At 38.8% G+C, this 12272-nt stretch overlaps 1 protein-coding gene across 8 annotated transcripts in view; it reads right to left on the reverse strand.

Moving 5' to 3' along the window:
• The window catches only part of PLEKHA1 (pleckstrin homology domain containing A1), a 37019-nt gene extending 24799 nt beyond the window's left edge, over positions 1–12220 (reverse strand). The window contains exons 1-2 of one of the 8 annotated variants that reach the window (XM_068951522.1): positions 11562–11836; positions 1440–1568 (exon numbers count right to left, since the gene is read on the reverse strand). The gene's annotated coding sequence lies outside the window, so the exon portion shown is untranslated. Of the gene's footprint in view, positions 1–1439; positions 1570–11561 lie in introns of those variants that run through there. The other 7 variants (XM_068951516.1, XM_068951518.1, XM_068951521.1 and 4 more) reach the window with 7 other exon arrangements.
• Between the last annotated feature and the right edge of the window lie 52 nt (positions 12221–12272).

A 12272-nucleotide genomic window follows, 5' to 3' on the forward strand; every position in this document is an offset into this window, starting at 1 on the left:
TTTTTCAAAGCATTTTTCCCTACAGGAGTATCTATCCTAAAAACAAAAAACCCACAAACACACCACATAACACTTAAGTCAAGCTACTCTGATGCTTTCACTTTTTTCAGGACAAAACCCAAAATTCCAAATCGTTCTCATAGGTCAAACCCATTTTCACATAAAAAAGAAAATCCATGTAGATTTTCTATTTCAAAGTATTCTCAGCTAATTTTTAGCCTATAAAATATTATTTTCCGTTCCCTTTTTCTATGATGAAAACACAGGATGAACTACAGGTTAATTAAAAAAAAAAGTTTTATAACTGATTTTTTTCTTCAGACTATTTCAAAATTCCTCATAGAATTACTAAGATCTACCAGCAATGCTCTTTAAAGAAAATAAAAAGAATTCATATATTATAAAATTAAAAATCAAATGCGAAATCACGCAGTTGTTTCAGTTTGGAAGAACTGCTTTCATCATATTACACGTTAGCAAGAACCTATTACCAATTGTATTCAGCTTTCATTAACAAATCATATTAGCGATGCGCATAAGATCAATTTTTGACTTTCGTCCAGTTGCTAAAGAAACTGAACACACATGACACAACCACCACCACGACACCCTTCCTGGCAACTCTAGTCAGACCAAAAAAGCAACAGATAGAATTATTAGCTTATTACTTACAAAATTTTTGTTGAAAGAATTACAAAACTTCAGTGTTAATGCCTCAGTTAATGTAGGAAATTTGGCTGGAAGACCACCAATCTAACTATTCACTAGAATTTCACTCTTCAGAACATGGATGCTATTTTACATAGATATAATTTAATGCTCATGAAAATATTATTTCAAGGGATTCCAACACAAAAATTTCCAAGTCTGAAACGTGTTCTACAGCACTTAACTACATGCACGTTTAGTTATTTTGCTGCAGCAGAATCTAAAACCGCAGAGCAATATAAGAAATCCTTTGCCCACTTATAGTCTGATACTAAAAAAAGATGATGAGTTCTTCGAAAGGAAAAAGCTGTGCTTCCTCCCAGATCTTCCCTAGCTCAGCAGTTCCAGCAAAAATTAGAAACAAAAGGCATCAAAACCTAGACCCAATGACATACACTTCATTTCATTTTGCCTCCCCCCACCTCAGTGCGGCGGGAGAGACAGTAGTCAGTGATATAGCACTATTTCAGAGAAAAAACAAAACAAAACACATACACACGCACAACATTTCCTCTTAGTTCTTGTCATAATCAACCAGAAGCAAAAATATTTCTGAAATCACATTTTGTAGTGTCTATTGACATTCACCCATAAGAATTCAGAAAACTTTCACCTCCTTCAAATTCCTTCTCCGAGGGTTGCATTATAATCCAAACGGGACACATCACTCACTTTAGAAATCTTACATCCCTCTTTCCAGTGGCAGCGTACTAATTTAAGTAGGTACGTACCTCAGCCCAGCTTCTCTCAGATTTCCCCTCGCACCACTGTTTTTCCTGGAGGCTATACCATATATGAACATGCCTCATCATTTAGGGACCACCTCACAAACAGAAGGCAGTCTGGCCTCCTGGATATCACTATAAATTAAAAAAAAAAAAAAAAAAAAAAAAACAGATCACCATCGCCCACTTTATAACTGTAAACGTGTGATTCTGTGACTAGAACCTGAAGAGGCATGCAGGCACCCAGTTTCACCCCTTAAAACGCAGACTGCTTAAAGTCTCCTACGTTAATTTCTATTTTTACTTTCACACCAGCACCTGCTCTTGAGTTCACCTCCGTTCCTCCTTTACGGTCTCATTGCTCCCTCCATATCTTCAAGTACAAAGTCTATGCAAGAGTATTAGTCACACGCAACGCTCACAGTTCTATGGCCCAATCTCTCCTTTGAGGGCTAATACTTAATTTTACACAAAGCAGGCACAGACCACTGATCTGCTGCAGAGGCCGTTAAGAGTCAGTGGAACTTCACATGAATAAAAAGACTGTGCACTTCTGGGGTCCAAAACAGACTTTGCGCTTTCTCTACGAAAGCTTAACTAAGAAATAAAGCAAGACAGTCACTGCTCCTTAATGCCTTTTAGTTTCATTTTACAAGCATTTTCCTCAAAGTCTGTGTATAATTATTACCAGTTTCATTTTTGCAATTTAGGCTGACACTTGTACTTCCTGCTCTGTTTGATTATGAATATTGTGAACTTTGGACTTAACTTATCTCAAGACAAGACTTTTTTTTGGAATTACCTAAGATAATTAAGAAACATACATTACTACCGACTCACTCATCTCTGAAATGATGAGCATTTATAAAACTACATTTAATAAATACAAAATAATACTATGAGTCATGCCCAGCCAACCCTCTTCTCTGCCCCTTCAGGCTCTGCTATTTAAACTAGCTCCCTCACTACGCTGCGAAGGTAAGCCGTATGCCCAGCAGTCTCCTCCAGCCTTTCCTGCAGCTTCAGGGACAGTTTAATTGTTGAATACTCTCAGCTTTTGCCTATGCAATTACTGTCAGCTTCCTGCCGTAAATCAGCAACTCTCCACTTGGTTGTCTCTTTTACTGTAGGCTCCATTTACTGACTCCCAAGGGTAAGAGATGAGTCAAGACTGCCCTGCTTGTACCTTGAAAAACACAGCAATGAAGGCTTTCCTCCCCACACACCTCCAGGACAAAACAGACGGGGAAGGGAGGGGGAAAAAGACTGAGGCAAATAGCTCAGAAAACCCTCTGAAAATAAGCCATGTAAATCTTCTGAGATAGTTGTTTACAAGTTTCTACATTTTCAATCCCTTGAAAACTTCGCAGTACAGAGGCAGAATGCTGTATACGTAAGTCCAGAGACAACAGCCTTGCTCATTTTTCAAAGACCCTTTAAAGCCACCAGATCCTCACAAGTGCCCAAGACAAGAGAGAAAAACACTAATCCAGGAGTTGGAGAGAGAGTCTGGACACAATTCAGATGACGCTTGAAGATATTTTGGGACTGACTATCTTAAAATAGCATGCTGAGCATTTCCCAATCCTAAACTCTTCAGGGTTTAATTTCTGGTCTACAGGACACAATGGATATTGTAGGTGTCCCTTAAACAGAAGGCAACTTTGCTTTGCTTGATGCACATGCAAGCAGTTCTTAACATTTTAACTATATCTACAGATGAGAACTAGAAACCTCCACAAAACACTGACCACTAAAATTAAATTCCTTCTCCAAAGTGGTCAAAAACAGGAAAAAAAACTATGAAAGGCCAGTATTCATCTGGGAGAAAATTTCTAAGTATAAGAAACTACTCTTCAAAATAAATTTAAAAAATAATTAAAAAGCTCCATAAGTATCAGCAGCACTGACCTCTCTCATTCCTGTTCAAGGTGGCTAGGAAGCATGCCAAACAATACACCCCTTCCCAACATCTAATCCAACTTCAAAGCAAGCCACAGTGCAGAAGCATCATTTGCACCGATGAATCATCTAACAATTACAGTGGTCTTATCTTACACTCAAGTCTTACTCAGTCTTCAGCCTGTCTTCAAAACACATCTGATCTGTTATGTTTTCCAGAAAGAACTTTTGAAAACAGGAGAGCCAACTATTCCCCTCTTTTCCAGCATACCTCAATGAGTCAAACGTCTATAATTTCACTCCAAACTACTTCTTAAAACCTAGAGTATCAATCATGGGCACCTTTAACATCCACATATGACCAACATTTTTTATAATATAAAACAAATTTTACAAGAGAAATATAATGGAAGTATACAGTTTGATATACCTTTTTCAGTACAGATCAAATTCAGCAGAATATCCAACTGTCCTGAGACCCCCTGGTATAATAACATACCAATAAAAAAAAAAAAAATACTGACTCAAACTGAAGCAAGAAACAACCGAGATGAAACTAACTGTGAAAAAGATGCACGCAGTTAATTAACACAAACCACCTCCCCACTTCCTACTACTCTTGCAGTTAAGATTTTCCACATTGCTTGCTAGAAAGCTGCAGTAATTCACCACGGATAATGATATCAATCAACGCACATGTTCTTCGCCTTTAGGTTAGACTATAAAAGTATCATCTCTGTCTAAATGAAAAATTCTGTACATTTTAGGGAAAAGATCAGAGTTCTAAGCAAAACGTTCTTAACTTACTTGAACCTTTCATTTGCTAGCCTATTTCAAATATTGATCTACATGTTCCATAATGGAACGGACATAAAACTTGCTCAAAAATTTCTGCAGGAACTTCTGCAAGTGAAGGTTCAGGCTCTTATATTAACTCCTTTCTTCCAAGTTATCTGCAATAGCAGGCTCGGGGCTATAGAATACCAAAAAATGAGAAAATGCAATGCACAGGAGAGAAAACTCATCTCTTAAGAGAGCCAAAACAAAAAATCATCGCTGTTTAACCTACTAATGGTTTCTGCCTACCTAAAACAAGTACTTTAATGTTTTCTCAGTATGCAATTGAGTAAATTTAATAAAAACAGCGTCCTGTGCAATGAAGCCATAACGAGAGGCACTCAAAGCTTATATATCAGTAAGCTATGGTAAATGAGCTAGCCCAGAAAGTAAAAGACAATGGAAGAATAGGATCACAAACTTTTTTTTTTTTTTTTTTAAAAAAACAGAAGTCAGCAGTACAGCTTTTACCACTCTATCCTAAGTCTAGGCCACATCAAGTTACTAAAAATGAGATATAACCAAAGAGAGAACACTAGTACAACAGTTAGGAAAAAAAAAAAAAAAAAAAAAAGATAGCTATACTAACTCACTTTGACTTAACTCAAGTTTTTAAAATAATTTTTTAAAAGCTTGTTCATTTAAATTGACATCCAGACAAGTAAAAGTGTTTAATAATGCAGGTTTGGATTGATTTTTTTATTATTCCAACTATTTTTAGTGTTATTATGGGACTGTTCAAAATTTTAAGTAAATGTTATATGTAAGATCCCAAATATGCCAAATGTGGTACTTGTAAATATCAATGGAATCAGTAGTACATTAAAATTAAGCAGGGAATATGCACATCTTATCCATTTGTTACTAATCAGTAAATCCAAACCTTTTTCATTTCAAAATAAAGTATGGTTATTAATAGGGTGTTAAACACAATTACTAGTAACTGTTTCATTTAGACCAATCACTTTGAGAATTCTGAATACATGCATTGCCAGTAATTTCAAATCTAACCAAAACTTATATTCAAATATGAAAAGGCAAGATTCTCAAAAGCATCCCAATGGCTTTGCAGGACCAAACCTATTTCCATCAAATGGCAAATCCTGACGGAGCTTATCTGATCAAAGGAAGTTCAACGTGCAAAAAGGGTTACGCTGGTTAAAAATACAGCAAAATGTCTGCCAGCCATTTTTGAGCCAATGTTGCTCATTTCCAGTCACACAGCAAATCCTGGACACAAACTCACGAGCGCAAATAAACATACCCCTTTTTCCTATGCAGTACACAAAAATCAGAAGGCCTACTAGTTAGGAAATTTACAACTTGAAAATATCTTCTTTCATTTTCATAGCATACTCTTACATTGTTAAGAAAATAGCAGGATGCATATATGTATTTATTAGCAGCACAGCATATTACAAGTCATCTGAACGCAAGACAAGACAACATTTAAAAATTTTGTCTACCGTGTCCTCAGCATAAGGCATGTAAGCCTATTTTAAACTCTTGTAACCAACCACAGATTTTAACTAGAACAGTATAAATAACTGTTGTTTCAGTTCATTTGAAATATCAAATAACGAAGAGAACAGTCTCAGACAAAATATATTGTTGGATCTTCTTCCTTACCCTCTGTATGTGCAATGACACAAACATCAGGTTTACTGTGCAGTAATTGTTCTGTACAAAGCTCGTATTTCTCAAAGAGTGAATTACCATCCATATGGAGAATAACAGTACTCAACCTACATAGCAATCCTCATGCCACCAGGAAACCATCAGGCTCCTGGCACTTAACAAGATTGACACCTGATCCATAAACAGCAAGACACAAATGCTCGAGAAGAATCAGAAGTCCTGGGTATGTGTAACAAAATGCCTGGAAACCCTGAACTACCATGACTGTGCAACAGGCTGATTTTCAACGTACTGTACTGCAGTCTTCCCCCAAGAAGGGAACAAACAGATCACCCAAACAACCCTTTCTGTCCACCCAAAATCAGGGCACGAATATCTCAGTACGAATACAGTATAAATAAAGAAGTTACTTAACACTTAAAGTGAACTTAATTAAAAAAAATAAACGTTATGGAGAAAAAAAAGGTGTAACAAAAGCTTTAAGTCATTACCAAGCAAGAATGCTTCTGAGGCAATAGAGCATCCTTAAAGCATTCCCCACTTAACTTTGCACCTCTAGCATGCACACAGGCACAGACGCTAGTAGCGATGCAAAATAATTTGCCAAGTGAATTGTTAGTACAGCATAAGTTTCCATTTGTCATTATGAACCTCCTTAAAGAGTTAACCAATATATTTAACGACGTCCTTTGAAGTGCAGTTTTAAGAGGACTGCTCACTCTTACAACAAACTTGACATGTAACTGTTCTAGCACTTAAAAGCAGAACACATAATTAAGTCACTAGTCTGAACAAGTTTGAACAAGACACATTTTCTTGGACATGGGATGTAAACGTACAGGGGACAAGGCAACCATGCAGAGCACACACATCAAAATAATTACATATTAAACCAATAAATTTATCACATATATCTTGTTTAGCATAGAGAGAGACTGTTCCTGGGGACGTGGACGCTCAACAATGGAAACTCGTGTTTGCAAAGCCCGACAATCGCTTTCTAGTCTATATTTTCAGTTCACAGCAATGGCAATACCATCTTACATTTCCAGCAGAAGGATTCTTACTCCCAAATACTTTCAGCTATGTAAAGTACTGCAACCACCTCTAACAGCAGTGTCTTTACATTCTTTTTCTTCTTTCCCTCAGGGGGTGGAGGCGGCTGATTTCTTCTTATACTCTTTCAAATGAAAGGTCAATAAATCAGATTAAGAGACTTTGACGATCATTCCAACAGAGCCAATAAACAAAATTGACAGCTAAAAAGATTCAGATGTAATGCTCAGCTCAAATTAAAAACAAAGAAGAGAACAGGAACAACCACAGCTTTGCTGCTGTTCCTTGTGTGACAGGATCTTAAAACACAGAACAATTTTGCCTAGGTTAAGGTTTTTTAAACATCATTTTTATACCTTTTTTTTGAACAGTGTAGTATTCCTAAAAATTTTAAACAATTTGCTTTCTCTCTCTCTTTTTACTGATTCAAGATGCTTTCAGTCAAAACTCTTAGATGCTTTTTCCGACTTTATTCCCTCAGCATGGAACTTTCCCTAGCTCTTAACTCGTGCGCTCACTTCAACCTCTCCCTCATAACATGAGGGAACTATATGCTGCACATTACTACCACATCTGAACATATCAAAATCTCTGGCTTATCTTACTATTCCGTAGTTTCAGTATGAGAACTGAGGGACAGAGAAGCAACTTGTCCCAGGCCACACAGGCAGATTTTGGCAAGGCAGTGAGCTGAACCTGTTTCCCAAGTTCCAGAGTAGCAACCTCACCACTGAACCACCTTTCTTCTACATAAAATACCTGTAACTATTCAGATTTTCAAGGCAAAGGCATATGTTCAAACCTGAAATTGGTTTAAACTGTTGAATGCCACAAACGTCTACCAGACCTACAACTCCCTCCTTGCGCAGATAACATCTGTTAAAAGTACATGGCTCATACAGTTCTGCACCAGAAAGCTTAATAAGTTCCTTCTCCAAGATTAAAGAAACACCTACACATTCTAGATGCTTCTGCAAGTCCCTGGAGGGAGAAAACGCTGCTTAGCGTTGAGACAATGAACCAAGCTTCCTTCCTTTACAGTAACAAAATCCTGTTGCTTTACCTAGCACTAACAGGAAGGTGTTATTTATAAAACTGAGTGGTATACAAATACATATCCAAGCGTTTCACAAAGTAATGCTACAGCATATAACGGGAAGACCTTAGACTTAAAAAAAAAAAAAAAAATCCAGATTTTAAAAATCTGGATTTTGGACATCAGTATGGGAGTAGAAAATTCTTTGAAATAGCTCACCCATATCTCTCATTCCACTTTATTTCAGTCAATTTACCCATGAAGGCATACCTTCAAAACTTGAACAACTGACACTTGTTTCTCTGATCTCTCCAGTAGACAGTTTCTTAAAAATAAACTACATTTATTTCTACATATCTGGTAAACTCACCAGAATTGATATTCATGTTCCTAATGTAATTTTATAAAGCACTGAGAGCAACATTTCCAGACATGTCATGCTACAGCTAGACATAAACCGAGAGAGAGAGAGAGAGAGAGAGAGAACTGACCATTGTACCTATTGCATAATTTGTTTCCTAGTGACATCTATTTCCTCCACTTTGTAAATTACATTTTAATGCTAAAGTCAGTTACCTAAATTCCCATATTCTGGCAGTAAAGATCCATAAGTTATTATCCTCTAGTTTCAGCAATTATACAACTGCACAAATACTAATTTGGCTCCAAGCACCAGGGAATATTTTCTAAGAACATTTTCTGTTGTTCTTAATTATCAAGAAGAAAACATTTCACAAAAAAAAGACACATTCTCTTGCTTCACAAGCTATTGTTAAGTCAAACGCTGACATATAGCTGCCTATGGGAAAGTGCACACCTCCACGTGCAAGGAAACTTCTCAGTTTTAAGATGTACTCGCTCCAACACTTCTGGTTTGCTGCAATTTGAAGGAACTACATTTACTATGATAGCTGTCAGGTCTAATAACCAAGAACACTCAGTAGTAAAGATACTGATGGAATTCTAAAACTACTAAAATAGATGAAGAATTTCACAGGCCTGGCAGTTTGGGCTATGCTCAACCCTCCACTGGAGACTGTATTGTAAGTGCATTATCTGTTCACATTTCAGTAATGTCCTAAAGTTATTTTTATTGACTGTCACAAATTAGAAACTGACTTTTGCACTTCCTTTCTTTCACGCTAACATTGTGACATATAGTCAGCCTTTATTACTCCTGCTGATTAACCTCCTTGCTTTTTGAAATAAGCCACAACCACTGAGAAAAAACACAAAGCTTTTTCTTGCATTCAAGTAATTTCCTAATATACACTCTTTCCCTATTTCCAGGTTGGTCTCTGTCTAGTCTCTCTCAGTTCCTACTGCTGAGAAAGAACAAATACAGGGAGAGAAGAGGAGGAAGAGGAAGAAGCATTAAGATGCTTCCGATTTTCTTTATACATTGATTCTTTCCCCAATTACTATTTTTTTGAAAGAAAAAACTCTAAACAAAAAAACCCAGCCATCTACAGACTTTTTTTCCCATGCTTTAATTTATACAAAAGCATCTACTCTTCTGAAACATCTAAACACTGCAATATACCTCGTAAGCCACCTACTGCATATCATTTTCTTAACTTCCACTTTTGAAATGCACACCTATAGGTGTGTGAATATTAACCACGGTATATAACATATTAAATTGTAAAGATGAAGAATATTTTTAAGCCGTTTCAATTAGGAATTAACATTTCTATGCTAACAAAGTAAACTAGCAATCTTTAATAACTGCAAGCAGAACACAAGGGACTCATAAAAAGTTTTTCTACGTTTTATGCCAAGCTGTCTCCAGCAGGCCAGCACTCACTGAGATCATGCTCATAATTAGGGTATTAACCTAATTATGTAACACACAGAATAGTACCGTCTATTGAATTATCACTTTCTGCAACAACAACGCTTATTTATCCCTGAATTATAAGGCTCTTCTCCAAATATCAATCAGGTTAAGAGAGGCACTTATAAAGACAGATTTTAGTCCACTTTTAACCCAGCTAAAGTGTTAACCTTTCAACACTCACTGGTGTGACAAGCAAGAAAGGACTTTTACATTTCTCTACTTTATAGACTTGACAGAACTTCACATGCCGTTACTTGTGTGAATCTACTGACAAGGAAAAAAACAGATCTAGAAGTAGGAAACGAGACTTAGTGAAAAAGCTATGAACTGCAGGGACTTAAAAGGCAAATCCACTCTTCAAAACCCAGTGTTAAGACTTAACTAGATTGCAGTGGGTACCCTGTGAATTTATCCAGCATGGAGCTTCATGAGAACAAGTGACACAACCTAAAGAAAGAATTCTTCCTATACCTAATGGCATATATACTAAGACATTCTCAAGGACTATGGAATTCATTTAAAAGTTGTACCTGCACCTCAGTTTTGACATAAACTGACATAAGACTTCGTTATTTCCATAATAACTTTCAAAACTCAGGTACAAAAGAAAAAGAAAAGATCTGCCTTAGAAGTACAGTATAGTAAGTTTATTAAAACAGGCAGAAAAATTAAACGATCATACAGCAACCAGCTGAAGTTGCCAGGCACAGCTCCCACTCAGTAAAGACCGCGTTTGTGCTGCTTCATAGTGAACACAGCTTAAGTGTATAAAAAGGAAGTGGATAAAGAAAAAACAACAACAACCACCACCACCCTGCTAGATTCAACGATTCAAAAATGCAAAGTTATTTCTGAAATCTCATAGGCCCAAACTGTGTGATCAAATATGGCTCCATCTTCCACTACAACATACGCAATTTGTAGGCAATAAAAAAGCAGATGCAGCACAGATTACTATATGCAGAAGAACCTCATAATCTCTTTCAAAGTACCCTGCTTTTGTAGGAAGGTGAACCATGAAGAAATCCGGATCTTAAGCAGCTAAGAAAATTACTCTCTCAACTTTACTCTCAGATAAGCAATGGCCTTATCTCCATAAGGATCGACCTAACAAATTAATAACTAAACTTTTTACCCACTTGGAGATAAACTGTTCTGTTCTATTGGTTTCACTAGTGTGGTGATTAGTGAAAATTAGGCATAAATTTAAGAAACAGAGGCCTCAAAAATAGCAGCCTGTTTCCCAAAGAGAAAATGATGTCCTCTTAATGTTAACAGGCAAACGTTCCCTGCAAAAATATGCCTTTTATAAAGGCTATGCATTAATTACACCTGTGGGAACCGCAAAACACATATGATATTTAAGTCTATCTGATCAGCTAATAATCAAATGCATGTTTGGAATTTCACACGTGCTGAAAACTGTAAATATGACGAAATTAGCTACAGCTTAACAGCCGCTTATGGCCAAGTTATCCATTTAAAGACACATTGCTTCATTAACTAAGCAGCCCAGGCGACAACCAAGCAGGAACACCAACTCAAGAAGTGCAGGTTTGTATTGCAAAGGCATCAGAGAACAGCTTCCTCGAGCACGCTCTCCTCCCAACTAGTGTCCTCTACACCTAAAAAGCCAAGGAGGTGCGAGCTGTCCCGTGCCCCCCGCCCCGCCCCCGGCACCACCACCACCACCACCGGCGCTGCCCAGATAAAGATCGCTCCTTCCTGTCATGCTCAAAAGACCGAAGTTGAGAAGAAGAGGAGGAAAGTAAATAAATAAATAAAGAAATAAAGATGGGTAATGAGATCATCCTCTTACCTCTGGGGATGTGACAGAGCCGGGGAAATTATACCGCAACCTCCTGTACGCTTTCCCCCTCCCCCCTCCGCCTTGGAGAGTCCCCCACGCTCAGGCAGTTATTTCGAGAGAAAAAGGAGGGAGGGAAAATAAAAAAAAAAAATTAAAGAAAACCCAAAAAACAAAGGAAGAAGGGACAGAAAAGGCATGAAACAATTATGACGCGGGGAGCCACACAAAGGCAGAGGCGTTGGAGGGAAAGGACAGTGCCCGACTTGGTCAAACATCGAGGAAGAGAGGAAAAAAGAAAATAAATGAGGTATTTCCTCCGCCGGGCCGGATCGGACCGGACCGGACCGGACCAGACCGGGCGGGTCTGTCCCGTCGCCCCCGGCCGGGGCCGAGGCACTTACTGGAGTCCAGGGCAGGTCCGGGGAGCCCCCGTGAGGAGAGCCGGGCCGCGCGGGCACCGCCGCCGCCTCCCGCCGCGCTCCCGGCCCACGGCGCGACACGACGCGACGCGACACGGCGCGACACGACGCAGCGAGCGGGCGGGAAAGCGGCCTCGGCCCCCTCTGAAGAAACTTTGCCGCCTGCCCCTGCCGCCGCCGCCGCCGCCGCCGCCGCCGCCACCACACCGCCCAGGCCCCCGCCCCGCCGCGCGCATGCGCCACAACCCCGCCTCCTGGGCGGCACCATGCGGCCGCCGTACCGCCCCGCCGCAGGGCCTCC

This window comes from Struthio camelus, chromosome 7, assembly GCF_040807025.1.
Source record: "Struthio camelus isolate bStrCam1 chromosome 7, bStrCam1.hap1, whole genome shotgun sequence".
Lineage (NCBI taxonomy): Eukaryota > Metazoa > Chordata > Aves > Struthioniformes > Struthionidae > Struthio > Struthio camelus.